This window comes from Tarenaya hassleriana, unplaced genomic scaffold (genome assembly GCF_000463585.1).
Source record: "Tarenaya hassleriana unplaced genomic scaffold, ASM46358v1 Cleome47, whole genome shotgun sequence".
NCBI lineage: Eukaryota > Viridiplantae > Streptophyta > Magnoliopsida > Brassicales > Cleomaceae > Tarenaya > Tarenaya hassleriana.
Window position 1 is genome coordinate 419168 of NW_010967396.1, and position 15509 is coordinate 434676.

The following is a 15509-nucleotide window of genomic DNA, read 5'->3' on the forward strand; positions in this document are numbered from 1 at the left end:
GAAGTAACTTAACCGATCTTAGGAGTGACTAAACCATGACCTAAAAGATGAGATCGCACGCTAAAGGACTTAACCCTAGATATGTTTCTACCTAGATGGACCTAATGATCTCTAATATCAGCCTATAAGACTTACAACTTGGTATATTTCTATCTAGCCATACTTGGCATATTCTAACTCTAGTCTATCGGTCTTAAAACTAGGTATGTATGTACCTACTCAGATCTAATAGACTAAAAGAATAAGACCTGACTGGACTTAACCTAGGTATATTTACCTAAACCGATATAATAGACTTTAAACCAAGCCTAATCGGACTCCAACCTAGGTATATCTTACCTAAACGGATCTTATAGACTTTAGACTAGACCTGATTGGACTTAACTCAAGGTATATTTCTATCTAACTGACTTATTAGACTCTAACACAGACCTGATTGGACTTAAACCTAGGTATATTTTTACCTAGTCGATCTATTAGACTCGCGAAATAGCCTATTTTAAGACCTAATTACGTCTAACCAAACCTAACTCAAGGCTAAACATGATCTGATTACGTCTAATCAGACCTACGACTAAGTCTATATGGCCCTTAACAAAGTCTTAATCAGACCTATAACCCTGAGTCTACATGGTCCCTAAGTCCTAATTATACTTCTAAAAGTACTATTCAGATCCCTAACAACCCTAGTTAGACTACCAAAAACCCAATTAGACCAGCAAAGAAAAACCTAATCAGACCTAAGTCAACCCTAATTGACTTACCAACCCCTAAAAGTCATAATCAACAACCTAAGCCAACCCTAATTGACTTACCAAACCCTTCTTAGTTTTTTGGTACCCTAATCAGATCTAAACTAAGCCTAATGTGACTTAATTTTTCTCTGGTTAGACCCTATTAATGCCTAAAACCAGCCCTTACAGACATGTCCTTATCTAAACCGACCCCTACATACCTATACCTAGTGATTCTAAACTGAACTAACTCTTAAACTACCCTGTTATAGCCAAATCCCAATTGCTCAAACCTAATCGATCAAAGTACCGGACTCTATGACTCAAAATAGGTAATCAGAAGTCCTATCTAGCCCTTAAACTAGATAATACCGAAGTGTACATCCAAATTCTCAATCTGATCAGACCTAAGCTATATCAATATTGATCCTATTAACCTTAAACAGACTTAACCAAGCCTAAATGGACTTAATTAACTTCTGATCAAACCTAGACTATGTTAGACCAATCCAATTTGATTTAAACCAGACCTAACCAAGACCTAAACTATACTTATAGACCTATACTGACTTAAACAGTCTACTATAGACTTGTACCAGCCTATTTAAGTCTAACTCGACCTCTTAACCAGTTGAACCTAGTCGATTCAACCTATTCATACCTATCCTGATTAGAAAACCAAAATCTATGACTCTTATCAGCTCTACCGAGATCTAATCAAGCCTAACCTAGTAAATTTTTACTAAACTAAGCCAAATTGGATACTAATCTGATCTAGACAAGGGTAAACCGTTTATTACAGACCCTAAACTACCCTAAACCAATCGAATATGCCCTAAACCAAACGCCATCAGACCTAATTGGACCAATCAAACCCTAAAATAAGCAATTCTAATCCTAACTAAACACTCCAAACCATATATTGATCAAATATAGCACTAATCAACCAACTCAGACTCTAAAACCGATCAATACTAGCTCTAACCAGATAAATTAGACCCTAAACAGACATCTACCAGCCTAAACCGATTAAAATTTACCTAAAACCAAACCCAATTAATCTAAATTAGACAACTCTAACCCTAACCGGATAAATCAGACATTAAATTAGACCTAAATCGGTATAAATTGACCTTTACCGGACTCAATTGATCTAATCTGGTCTGAATTGGATAGAACGGAACAAATCAAACCCTTAATCCGATTTGAACCGGCCGGACTTGACCTAAACCGGGTCTAGATTAACATGAACCGACCTAAACTGATCCAATTAACTCAAAACCAGACGTAAACCGATCCAATTGACTTGTATCGGTTCGGTTTGACCTAATCGGTCAATTGTTGATCAATTTTGGTCAACGATTTGACCAGACCAACATAAATCGGTTCGATTTTAAATTGAACCAGATTTAATTAACAAATCAGATATAAACCGGCTAAACCGATCTAAACCGAAAACTCTAATTTCGGAATGCGGAAGTTGTCGAGTCACCCGAGTCAACCCAATGGTTGGCTCACCCGATTTTCTAACTCAGTCGTGACTCGACGAGTCACGACCAAGTTTTGCCGAAAAATCACCAGTTTTTCACAGGTTCTCCCCATCCAACCCTAGATCTACGCACAAACAAGCAAAACTTATTTCCTCGGGCTCTAAACTCGACAGATTGACTTAGCTCGAGTTAGACCCGAGTCTTACCGGTCTTTGTCTATTGATTTGAGATCTGGCACCGACAGACCACCGTCGATTCAACCTCCTAAACCGATCTAAACTGAAAACCCTAATTTCGGAATGCGAAAGTCGTCGTCACTCAAGTCAACCTGGTGGTTGACTCACCCAATTTTCTGACTCGGTCATGACTCCAGGGTGACTCGCCGAGTCTCACCAGAAAATCACCGCTTTTTCACCAATTCTCTCCATCCAACCCTAGATCTACGCACACACAAGCAACACTAGAAAAAAAGGGCCAAATTCCAACGGATTTTTCCAACAGATCCTTCCGTTGGAAATTTTCCAATGGATTTCCAACGGCCAGCCGTTGTAATAATTCCAACGATTTTCTAACAGACTTCCCCCGGATATCTAACGGATGCGTCCGTTACAAATCTGTTGGAAATTTCCAACGGCAACTCAACGGATATCAGCGTTGGACATTTTTCACGCATATTCCAACGGCATGCCATTGGAAATAACATTCGACAATTTCCAACGGGCACCCGTTGGAAATATCCGAACGTTATGAAATGTGGCAACAATTCCAACGGATATCCGTTGGAAATAGTCGAAATTTATAACGTTCGAATTATTCCAACGAATATCCGTTGAAAAGTTTAATGGTCGACGAAAATTCAACGGATTTCTAACGGATGTCCGTTGGAATATTTGTCTATTTAAACCATCCGACCATTTTTCTCTCAAACCACTCTCTAAATCATTCTTCTACTATCCTTACACCAAAAATTCTCCCAAAAATGGCTTATTCAACAAATCTGAATATTCGTTCGTCCCGACAGTGGATATATGAAAGAGTTGATCCGATTACAAAATAGGTAACGCAAGAATTCATTACCGGTTTGGAACAATTTATGAATTTTGCTTCCATGCAGCCGTTGTGCCAAGAACGTGGAAAAATGCTATGTCCATGTACAAGTTGTCTAAATTTTAAATATCGCAGTCCAGAAGATGTTTGTAAACATCTATTTCGAAGGGGATTTGTGGAAGATTATTATATTTGGCGATTTCATGGAGAAGAAGTTCGGACAATCACAACCGGACAACATGTGTCGGTCGAGCAGAGGTATGATGTAGATGAAGATGTTATAAGAAATCCTTATGTTGAAATGGTGACAGATACTTTTCCTGGGGCAATGGTTGATCAAAACTCTTCACAAGATCAGGAGGAGCCAAATGTCAAAACAAAACGGTTTTTCGACATGTTGGATATGGCAAATCATCCTATCTATGAAGGATGTAAAGAACGTCAGTCATGTTTATCTCTCGCATTAAGATTGATGAGTATGAAAACGGATTACAATGTCACCGAAAGTTGTATGGATTCATTTTGTCAAACGTTGCGTGAATATTTACCTGAAAATAACGAAGCTCCAGAATCGTATTATGATACGAAAGCTATGTTGAAGAATTTGGGAATGCTTTATGAAAAGATTGATGTTTGCAAAAATGGTTGCATGTTGTACTGGGGTGAAGAAAAATACTTTCTCCGTAAAACTTACTACCTGAGATGTGCATGAAAAGAGAATTTATGTTTTTGACATTGTTGATTCATGGGCCAGAACATCCGAAGAAGAGTTTTGATGTGTATTTACAGCCGCTCATTAAGGAGTTGAAGGATTTGTGGGACATTGGAGTCCCTGCTTACGACGTAAGTGTGAAACAGAATTTTACACTTAGAGCTCATTGCTGGACTCTGACCTTACCTGCGGAGGAAGATCGAGATCTAGGAGTACCCAACGCTGAGTCGGTATATTTCTTAGCTGGAGAAGGTGGAGCGTGGAGAGAGGGAGAAGAACGAGGGGAAGGCTCGTGAGCGGAGCCGTTCAGGAAGTTCTTCGGTACGTGCTCATCTGGGAAGAACGTCCGGAGCAGTGACCCGCGCGACAAGGGCAAAGCGCCCGTTGTTCGTGCGCCACCACCACCGGCGGCGAGGGAACTGCTGGTCTGTTACCGATGTGATCCACCGGGGCACATTGCATCGCGATGCACGACGAGGCTGGAGTTCGCTAACGCTTCGACACAATCTGGATGTTATGCATATAGAGAAAAACTTTTTTGATAACATCATCAACACCGTTCTGAATGTGACAGGGAGAAGTAAAGACAACATCAACTCGAGGAAGGACTTGAAAGATATATGCAAGAGAAAAGAGTTGGAGTTGACACGTGATGGTCACGCACCTGTGTTGATATTCAGACTCACAAGACCAGGTAAAACGGTCTTGTTTAAATGGTTAAAAGAAGAGGTTAAATTCCTTGATGGATATGCATCTAAATTGGCGCAAAGCGTTGATACTGATTCATTAAAGCTTATGGGAATGAAGAGTCATGATTGCCATGTATGCATGCAAAGACTCATTCCTATTGCATTTGCGGAGCTATTGAAACCCAGTGTCCACGGAGCGTTATGCGGTATCAGCACATTCTTTCGAGATATATGTGCAAGATCTCTGGGAAGAAGTAACCTAGAGGTTTTGAATGGCAACATCCCTGAGATACTTTGCGCCTTGAAAAAGGTATTTCCACCTTCATTTTTTGATGTGATGGAACATTTACCTATTCATATACCAGATGAGGCGATATACGGTGGTCCAGTACAGTTTAGATGGGTGTATCCATTTGAGCGATTTTTTTCCATCTGAAGAAGAAGGCAAAAAACAAAGCAGCAGTGGAAGGATCTATCGTCAAACAGTATTTGTTAGAGTAGATCTCCTACTTCAGTTCTTTCTATTTTGAATCTCATATTCAGACGAAGAAAAGGAGGGCTACCAACGAAGATGATAGAAGTTATCTCTACCAATATGATTCATGTTTCGGACTTATTCCCGGAAGTTTTCAACCTACTGGACGACTCGGAGGCAAGTATGAAGAATATTGGTTAATTGTACAAGAGTACAATCACATCGCCACATATATATTGTTGAACTGTGAAGAACTTAAGTCATACGAAAGGTCACTACAAGAAAAACTGTATTTACCGACGGAAGTTACGACGGAATTTCCGTCGCTTTAGATATATGTGACGGACAACGACGGATTTGGGACGGATTTGCATCAGTCGTAAGCCGTCGCGCAATACATCGAAAATTTCAACAACGACCGACGGAACTTTCCGTCGGTAATTTTGTCAGACGGATTGCGACGGACTGCGACCGATATTTGCGACCGAACTTTCGTCGGAAAAGTGTGCGACGGATTGGGACGGATATATTGCGTCGCAAAAAAGTAGCGACGGATGGTGACAGCCATTTCCGTCGGGAATGCGACGGATTCGGTGCATCGCAGGTAGTTAAACACGTGTTATTCGTTTTGACCTAATTCTGTCGCATTCCGTTGTGAGTCCGTCGCTATATGTGCATTCTGTCGCTTTCCGTCGTATTTCCGTCGCACGTTCCAACTCTATTTAACAACCGCGCCATGTAGTCTCCATGGCAAAGAGAAAAAAAATAGAAAGTGACAAAAAAAATATCGTTTTATTCTCAACAATGGATGTATGAAAGAATTGATTCTATGACGAATCAAATCTCAAAGCAATATGAAGAAGGGTTGCAAAATTTTATGTCGTTGCCATGTCAAATCAGTCGTATTTGGAGAGCGAAAAGCTACTTTGTCCGTGTGTAAAGTGCCAGAATAAAAAATGGCGGAGTTTGAATGAAGTGCGGAATCACTTATATCGGAAAGGTTTCATGCCGAATTATTTTGTTTGGCTTGCACATGGAGAAACCTATGATACATCATCATCACAAGATGTACATATGGTTGGATATGAAGAAATCAATAATACGACGTCGGAGATGACATTTGGAGAAGAAATAAGGAATCCAAACACGGAAATGTTGAGTGATGCATTTCCCAACATCGTTCCATCGCCCCACATGGAGGAGAAACCCAACGTAGAGGCAAAAAGGTTTTATGGTATGCTTCATACGACGAATACGGCGATATACGATGGATGCGTCCAAGGTCTTTCAAGGTTATCATTATCTTCACAGTTGATGAATATGAAGACATATTATAATCTTCTAGAAAGGTGTATGGACGGTTTTACCCAGATGTTTAAACATTATCTCCCAGAAGGTAACACTGCACCTGAATCTTATTATGAAACTAAGAGTTTAATGCGGACGTTGGGTTTACCGTATCAGAAGATTGATGTGTGCGAGAACAACTGTATGATTTTCTGGAAAGGACGATTCAGATCTGATGCAATGTCGGTTCTGCGACAAAGACAAATACCGACCACGACGGAAATCATCAAAAAAAGACAAGTTAATTCTTTTAAAAGAATGTTTTATATGCCATTAACGGATCGATTAAAGCGGTTATATCAATCCGAGAAGACTGCATCACATATGCGCTGGCACGCGGAACATTGTACTCCAGAAGGAGAAATGCATCATCCATCTGATGGATTGGCTTGGAAACATTTTCAACAGGTATTTCCTGATTTCGCAAGTGAGTCTAGAAATGTATATTTAGCATTACGTAAGGATGAATTTAATCCATTTGGAATGTCTGGTCCGAATTACTCTCTGTGGCCGGTGATTCTGACACCGTACAATTTGCCTCTGAACATGTGCATGAATAGAGAGTTTTTGTTCCTGTCGATATTAATGTCGGGGCCTAAACATCCTAGAAAAAGTCTAGATGTGTTTCTTCAACCGCTTATTGAAGAGTTGACCAATTTGTGGCTCATTGGTGTTGAGGCATATGATGTGTCGATTATGAAAAATTTCTTACTTCGTGCCGTATTGATGTGGACCATCAGTGATTTTCCAGCGTATTCAATTTTGTCTGGCTGGACAACACATGGGCGGCTAGCTTGTCCTTATTGCATGGATGAGACTGATTCATTTTGGTTGCAGAACGGGAGAAAGATGTGTTGGTTTGATTGTCATCGTCGTTTTCTCCCGCGCCAATCCCATATTTTCTAAAGTTTTCGAATTCCGCCCAAACTTTTATTTCGTTCTAAAAGACCCTAACTGAAATAACAGATTTTTCCAGAACTTTTAATTTTATCACCTTACCCCAATTCATTCATTTTTTTTAAATTTTCGTTCGTTATAGCATGAGTTCATATGGATTAGCAAAAACAGCAGACGTTGGCGGGAATGGTCATTTGCAGATAGAAGGGTATATTTTGGGAATTGCCTTACTGAAGACATCATAAGTTACGACATAAACTTGATGTTATGAATATTGAAAAGAATTTTTTCGATAACATCATTAATACGGTACTGAATGTTCCCGGAAGATCAAAGGACAATGTCAATTCAAGAAAAGATCTGAAATTAATTTGCTCGCGGAAAGAACTAGAGTTGACATCGGATGGAAAGGCACCCGTCCCGATATTTCGGGTTTCTGGGGAAGCTCAGAGAAACTTCTTCAAATGGTTGAAAGAAGATGTGAAATTTCCAAAGAAGATGTGAAATTTCCAGATGGACATATCTCTCGATGTGTTGATATTGAAGGAAATAAATTGATAGGTATGAAAAGTCATGATTGCCACGTCTTCATGCAACGCTTACTTCCTATTGCCTTTGCCGATATACTTCCACAGAATGTACACGAAGCTTTATCAGGTTTGAATTAATTAATTATTGAAGCATTTTTTATAGATATATCTATATATTATTTTTTATATTACGGTTATATATAGTTTTTTTATATTGATTTATCTTTTAGGAATCTGCATATTCTTCCACGAGTTATGTAGTCGGACGTTACGAGTTGAAGATGTCGAGATCTTGAAGCAAAATATCAGTTTAGTCTTGTGCAATCTAGAGAAGATATTTCCACCATCCTTTTTCGATGTCATGAAACATTTACCGATCCACCTACCACGAGAAACTGAACTAGGGGGACCAGTTCAATTTAGGTATATATTTTTGTTTAATTTTTTAATATACATGAATAAATTAATAATTCATATTTGTATTTGAAATGATTATTTTTCTGTATATTTAGATGGATGTATCCGTTCGAACGGTTCATGTACCATTTGAAGAAAAAGGCGAAACAAAAGGCTTTTGTGGAAGGATCAATCGCTAAACAATATATAAATGATGAGATATCATTCTTCACATCATACTACTTTGAAGATCATGTTTTGACAAAGAACATAAGTCAGAATCGGTCATTCCAGTGCGATGATGGACCCTCTTATTCGATGCATGTAGACATACCTCAGATTTTCTACAGAAAAGGGCGATGTGGTGGTAAATCGACTGACTCATATCTATCTGACAGAGATTACCATGTCATTCATACCTACGTATTGTTGAATTGTGAATATATTCTACCGTTTGAGAGGTTAGTACATTACACAAATTACTGTATAGAGAGAATATACTGTCCTACGTAAATAATATTTTTACTGTATGTGTCAGGGTTTATGATGATGAAGTATATAATACTTATGGTCATCAAATATCTGATGAAGAACTGAGCAGGATTAAAGAGAATGGATTTGCAACATGGTTGAAACAATATGTAAGTTATATTACGACATCTATATTTCATAATATATGTGTACGTATCATTACCTAATAAATTATTTTTTTTTTGGCAGATCGAGTCGTCATCCGAAGATCATCCGTTATGGTTATACGAAGGAAAATTCCCAAAAAATCATCCAATTATGAGATAACTATCACATTCATCACGAACTTTTAAAATTTTCAAATTCATACTGGATTTCAATTTTTTTTCTAAAAAAACATTCGAAATTTAAATTTTAACAAAATCCTCATCGGAACAGAATTAATTTTGCCACGTAGGCAGAAAGCGCCTACATGGCGCCTACGTGGCATGTACGTGTTCGCCACGTAGGATACACGTGGCGTTAATAATAAAAAATTAAAAAAAAATTGGAAAAAATGTAAAAAAAATTATAAAAAATGTGAAAAAATTAAAAAAATGTAAAAATCGTAAAAAATATAAAATTTTAAAAACATTTTCAAAAAATGTAAAAAAATGTAAAAATTATAAAAATTGTAAAAAAAAAATTGCAAAAAATTATAAAAATTGTAAAAAATGTAAAATTGCAAAACATTTTCAAAAAATGTAAAAAATTGTAAAAATTGTAAAAAGTATAAAATTGTAAAGTTCGTGATGAATTTGATAGTTATCTCGTAATTGAATGATTTTTTTTTGGAATTTCCCTTTTATAAAAAACAAATTAAAAATTTATAATTTTTTACAATTTGTTTTACAATTTTTTACATTTTTTGAAAATGTTTTACATTTTTTACAATTTTACATTTTTTTTACAATTTTTATAATTTTTTGCAATTTTTTTTACAATTTTTTTCAATTTTTATAATTTTACATTTTTTGAAAATGTTTTACAATTTTATATTTTTTACAATTTTTACATTTTTTTTGTAATTTTGTCACATTTTTAATATTTTTTTTACATTTTCTCCAATTTTATTTTAATTTTTTATTATTAATGCCACATGTATCCTACGTGGCGAACATGTACATGCCACATAGGCGCCATGTAGGCGCTTTCTGCCTACGTGGCAAAATGAATTTTGTTCCGATGAGGATTTTGTTAAAATTTAAATTTCGAATGATTTTTTAGAAAAAAATTTCAAATCCAGTATGAATTTGGAAATTTTAAAAGTCCGTGATGAATGTGATAGTTATCTCATAATTAGATGATTTTTTTGGGAATTATTAGTGCAAGGTCCACTTCGTCGACTCAAATGTTGGCCGATTTTCTTTACCAGGGGTTATGTTTTTCATACATATGAACACGGAGAACATCGTTCAACCTTCAACTACGAAATATGTGTTAAAGGCTCGAACTACTACGCTTCCGGTGATGAACCAGATTTTTATGGTACTTTACAACAAATTATACAGCTTGAGTATCCAGGACATGTCGGCTTACAAGTAATGATGTTTAGATGTGATTGGTTTGATTCAACACATGGTCGCGGAATCCGCATCAACAAATCAGGCATCGTTGACATCTGTTATACTCGTCGATGTGCAAAGTATGATCCATTTATTATGGCATCTCAAGCTGACCAGGTCTGTTTTGTACCATACCCGAAGAATGTGAAGTGAAGAAATGATGTCGACTGGAGGGTTGTTGTGAAGATCACCCCAAGAGGCACTATATTTAACGATAAAGATTCCGACCACATTCCTCTTCAAGACGAAGATGTAAGGGTTGTTGTACGACTTGAGGACCCAATCGATATTGAGAGACTAAAATTTCCGAATGCAGAATTTGAGGAGTTAGAGGCTGGAAACGATGATAATGCCGACAACACCGAAGATTCGAATGAAGAAACGACCGGCACTTCAGAACATGGATCGTTTGAATAATATTTGTATTTTACATTTCTTATTTTTTTTAATATTAACAAAATACCGACGGAATGTGACGAAAATTTCCGTCGCATTATGCAGTGATTCCGACAAATACCGACGGAAACTTCCGTCGCACAGTTCAGAAACGTCAGATCATGCAGAGTTTTTCGGAAAATGCACAATTACGACGGAATGTCCATCGCTATTGGTCTGAGATTCCGACAAATACCGACGGAAACTTCCGTCGCACGGTTCAGAAACGTCAGATCATGCAGACTTTTTCGGGAAACGCACAATTACGACAGAAATTCTATCGCGTTTGGTGATGTGTCACCGACGCGTTTAATGATTCCGACTCAAAGCGACGGGCGTATCCGTCGCTGAATTAATTTGCTTTATGCTACGACGGAAATTCCGTCGCGTTCGATGACGTGTCACCGACGCGTTTAATGATTACGACTCAAAGCGACGGGCATATCCGTCGCTGAATAAATTTGCTTTATGCTACGACAGAAATTCCGTCGCGTTTGGTGACGTGTCACCGACGCGTTTAATGATTCCGACTCATTTCCGACGGATATTTCCGTCACAGAATTAAATAAACAGCCAGAACTCAATCTTTCCCTCAGAATCGCGAAGTTTTGCGAAACCTGCTCCGGCCAATCTCTCTCGCCGCTCTCACTGCCGGGATTCGTCGCCGCTCTCACCGCCGTGTTCGTCGCCTTTCCCGTCATCTGTTCGGCTCTCACCGCCGTAAGTTTTTTAGATTTCAAATTCTTCTATGTGTTTCGATCTGTTCGGTTAATTTGTGTTTCGATCTGTTCGGTTTGTTTAGTTTCGTTTCGTATGTGTTTCGTTCTGTACGTGTTTCGTTTCGTTTCATTTCGTAGGGTTTCGGTTAGGGTTTCGAAGGGTTTATGAATCTGCCATGTTTAGGGTTTTGGCTAGGGTGTGTTGTTCTGTACGGGTTAGGGTTTCGGATCTGTTAGGGTTAGGGTTAGGGTTAGGGTTAGGATTAGGGTTGGGTTAGTATTTGGGGTTTCGTTTGGGGTTTAGAGTTTTTTTACATATTTGATACGATATTCTAACCAACTTTGTAGATGAGTCACGAAAGACGTGGTTCGGGTTCTCGTTCTGGTAGTCATAGCGGGAACAACACTCGATCTCGTAGTCATGGTGTTGGATCACCAGCGATCCAAAGTCAACGAACCCCTGATCCACTGTAGTTGGATCAACGTTTCACTGGCCAGGGTACTCCCCAGGCTTCATTTGAGGCTGGCGGTTCCGGCCATCGCTCTGTTTATGCTGGGATCTCTCTTAGAGAGATCCTGGCATCAGAGAGTCGACGATAACAACCTTGTATCAATCCTGATTCGGTTGATGGAGCGTTGTGGTAAGTATATTCTAACACCACTTTCGTTTCCGATTAAAATCAACCGTCGTTCAACTTAATTAATGTTTTTGAATATCATAGGTTTGATCGGAATGATCAGTTGGTTGAGAGTATCAAAACGATCTACCGTTCTGATTATCATGGCCCGTTGCGTAGCATCTCTCGGGTCCCGCAAGATGTCTTGGCACGATGGTTTGCTGCTTTTGCGGTATTGTCTTAACTTGTTCGTTTTTTGTTTAATATATCCTTTTTAGTATTAAATAACTAACACATTTTGTTTAAAGTAATCTTATTACTGGAATCCTTCTGTGCATGATGTCGTCCATCGTGCGTGGAAGGATTGTCTCGGTGCGAGATTGCGAGATAACCTTTATAGGTTGAAATTCTTGCGGAAGAAGCCGGACTGGATTAGTTTAGACATCTGGGCGCAGCTGGAGGTAATATGGGATTCAGAGGAATCTCAAGAGAAGAGTCGGATCGCGTCGACGAATCGAAAGGCGAAGTCTGCTTCCGACCGTGCCCCAGGAACTCACACTGCGGGGAGAAGATCGTTTGCTAAAGTTGCTCTCAATATTGTAAGTATTTTGTGAAAATTGATTTATTTGTTTTTTAATTTTACTAATATTTTTGTATAACTTTTTTAGGCCGAGAAAGAAGGCATTCAACCGTCTGCTTTGCGTGTCTTACAAGATACGCATCGTCGATCGGATGGGATGCACGTAGATCATCGTGCCCAAGAAATTGAAGAGGCCATTCAATCGAAGATTACCGATCGAATGACGATGGACGAGAGTAGCGGTTCAACGCAATTGACTCCGCAGGAAATCAACAGCTTGTATCTCGAGGTAATTTTTGTATTTAAAATAATATAATAGGTTAGAGTTTAAATATTATTTACATATTGTTTTGAAGGTCGTTCCTCCCGATGCGAAAGGTCGGATTTACGGGATTGGTGCGTTGGCAGTCAGCTCGGGGGTGGTGACGCATCTTCGTCGTGTGTGGTACGTCATGTATCTCTGACGTGTGAAGTCGAGGAGCTGAAGAGAAAACACGAGGAGACTTCTGCGAAACTTGTAGCTGCTCGGGAGAAGATTGCTCAGTTTGATGCAGCTCAGGCGAAGATCGCTCGGTTAGAGGAGATGATGCAACGTTTTATGCCTCCGACCGATTCCGCCGGTTCGTCTATTCCGAGTCCCGCCGTCAATCCCGGTCCATCAGTTCATCAAGACAAGCAACATCCCCAAAATCTCGATGATTTTCCGGACAATTTATTTCGTTAGATTTCAATTTTGTAATATATAAAACAATTTCGGTTTTTTTTCAATTTTGTAATAGTAATATATAAAACAATTTTGTAATGTATAATTATTATTTTTTAAACGAAATTTATATTTTTTTTCGAATAAAATTCCCTACGCGACGGAATAATCCGTCGCATAAGGAATAATCCTACGGAAATCTTCCGTCGCTTTCCGTAGCTACGTAGCGACGGAAAACCCATCGCCGTAATATACCGACGGATAACTCCGTCGTTAATGACCGTCGCTAATTTGCGACTAATATCCGACCAATCCTCCCGTCCCTCTTTGCGACTAGTGTGCGATGGAAGATCCGTCGCACTATCCGACGGAAATACGATGAAGATTCCGTCGGTAAGAACGACGACTGAACGACGGAATTTTCGTCGCGTTTACCATGGAAAAACGACAGAGTTTTCGTCGGTCATATCGACTAGATTGCGATGGTTAGGCCGTCGCTTTTACCGGTGGAATATTTCGTCGCTAAAAACGACTGACTTACGACGGGTTTGTTCCGTCGCAAGTATGCGACGGATGCACGACCGGGATGTGTTTGCGACAACCATTAACGGACGGAACTTATTCCGTCGATGTCTGTCACAAACCGGATATACCGACGGAATTTCCTCTTTAGTGCGACGGATTTTTCCGTCGGAAAAGTGAGTGTTTTTTGTAGTGGGTACATGTGACACCTGTAACCCGTGTACAGTATACGGGTTGTGCCACATGGACTATATAAAATAAAATAATAAGTCGCGGAAGCAAAATCACGAAATCCAAAAACATTTTTAATCAAACCAGAGTAAGCAGCGGAAAATACAAGCGTGGCGCATCACATGCCCGTCACTCGCGTGACGTTGGCCGTCGCATCACACGACAATATCGCCTCAAGCGCTTGTCACGTCACGTGACTACCGATGTCAAGTCCATGACACAACGGAAATATAAACACACCCGTATGGAGTCCACCATAGGGTCCAGCCATATACCCTCGTCAAGTCCATGACTAGGGACGCCTCCACGTCCGTCAAGTCCATGACGTTGGCCGTGTCAAGTCAGCATGACACAATCGATCATATCACCCGTATGGAGTCCACCATAGGGTTCCAGCCATATATCCTAGTCAAGTCCATGACTAGGAGCGCGTCACACGCCCGTCAAGTCCATGACGTTGGCCGTCGTGTCGCACACGACTAATCACGTCTCAACGCCCGTCAAGTCCATGACGGTGATGGTTGCGTCCACAACCATCCACAAACACAATCATTGTTGACTCGTATGCACGAGCAAGCTACACACATGGCACACATCATGTATATATCCCCCAGTACAATCACACGTATCACGGTATCCGATCCCTTACCGATCTACCGTTTAACGCCATGCAAACTACCCCGTATAATCACGTAACGAGTCACTCGAATCGTTGTATCGCACATCTCACGCACACGGGATTCAAAAATCATCCGGAAAAGGGTTCTGTACTCTAGAACGATCGGTCCAGGGTGTGGATCGGTCGGTCCAGGGGTCCCGTGCCGTCCCGGGGCCCCTTGGGACAATTTTTGAGGTCTGGAATGGAGACCATTCGGTCTGGGGATGCCAGACCGTCCGGTCTGGGTCACCCAGACCGTCCGTTCTGGCGTTAGAGTCCGTCCGTTCCGGCTGGTTTTGCTCTCGCGAAACAGTTTTCTGGTCCGACTTCATTTGATCATATCTCCCTCATTTCTCAACCAAATTCAGTCCCGTTTGTTGCTAAATGTTCATTAAAGTGTCCTCTATCTAATCCAAGCAACAAACCATCGAAATAACACAATCACATCGACGAAAACGAGCTCACACAGACGCAACTCGAGCCACTCACCTCTGTTTTGGCTCAGATCTGGTTTTGGCCGGATTTCGAGGTGTTTTTCAATTTGTTTCTTGCCGGAAACCTCTTCTAGACACTCTAGGGATGTCCACCTTCGTGTTCCCGAGCTTCCCTTGCGTCGATTCTCCCTGGTTTTCGCCCCTTCCTCTCTGTTTCT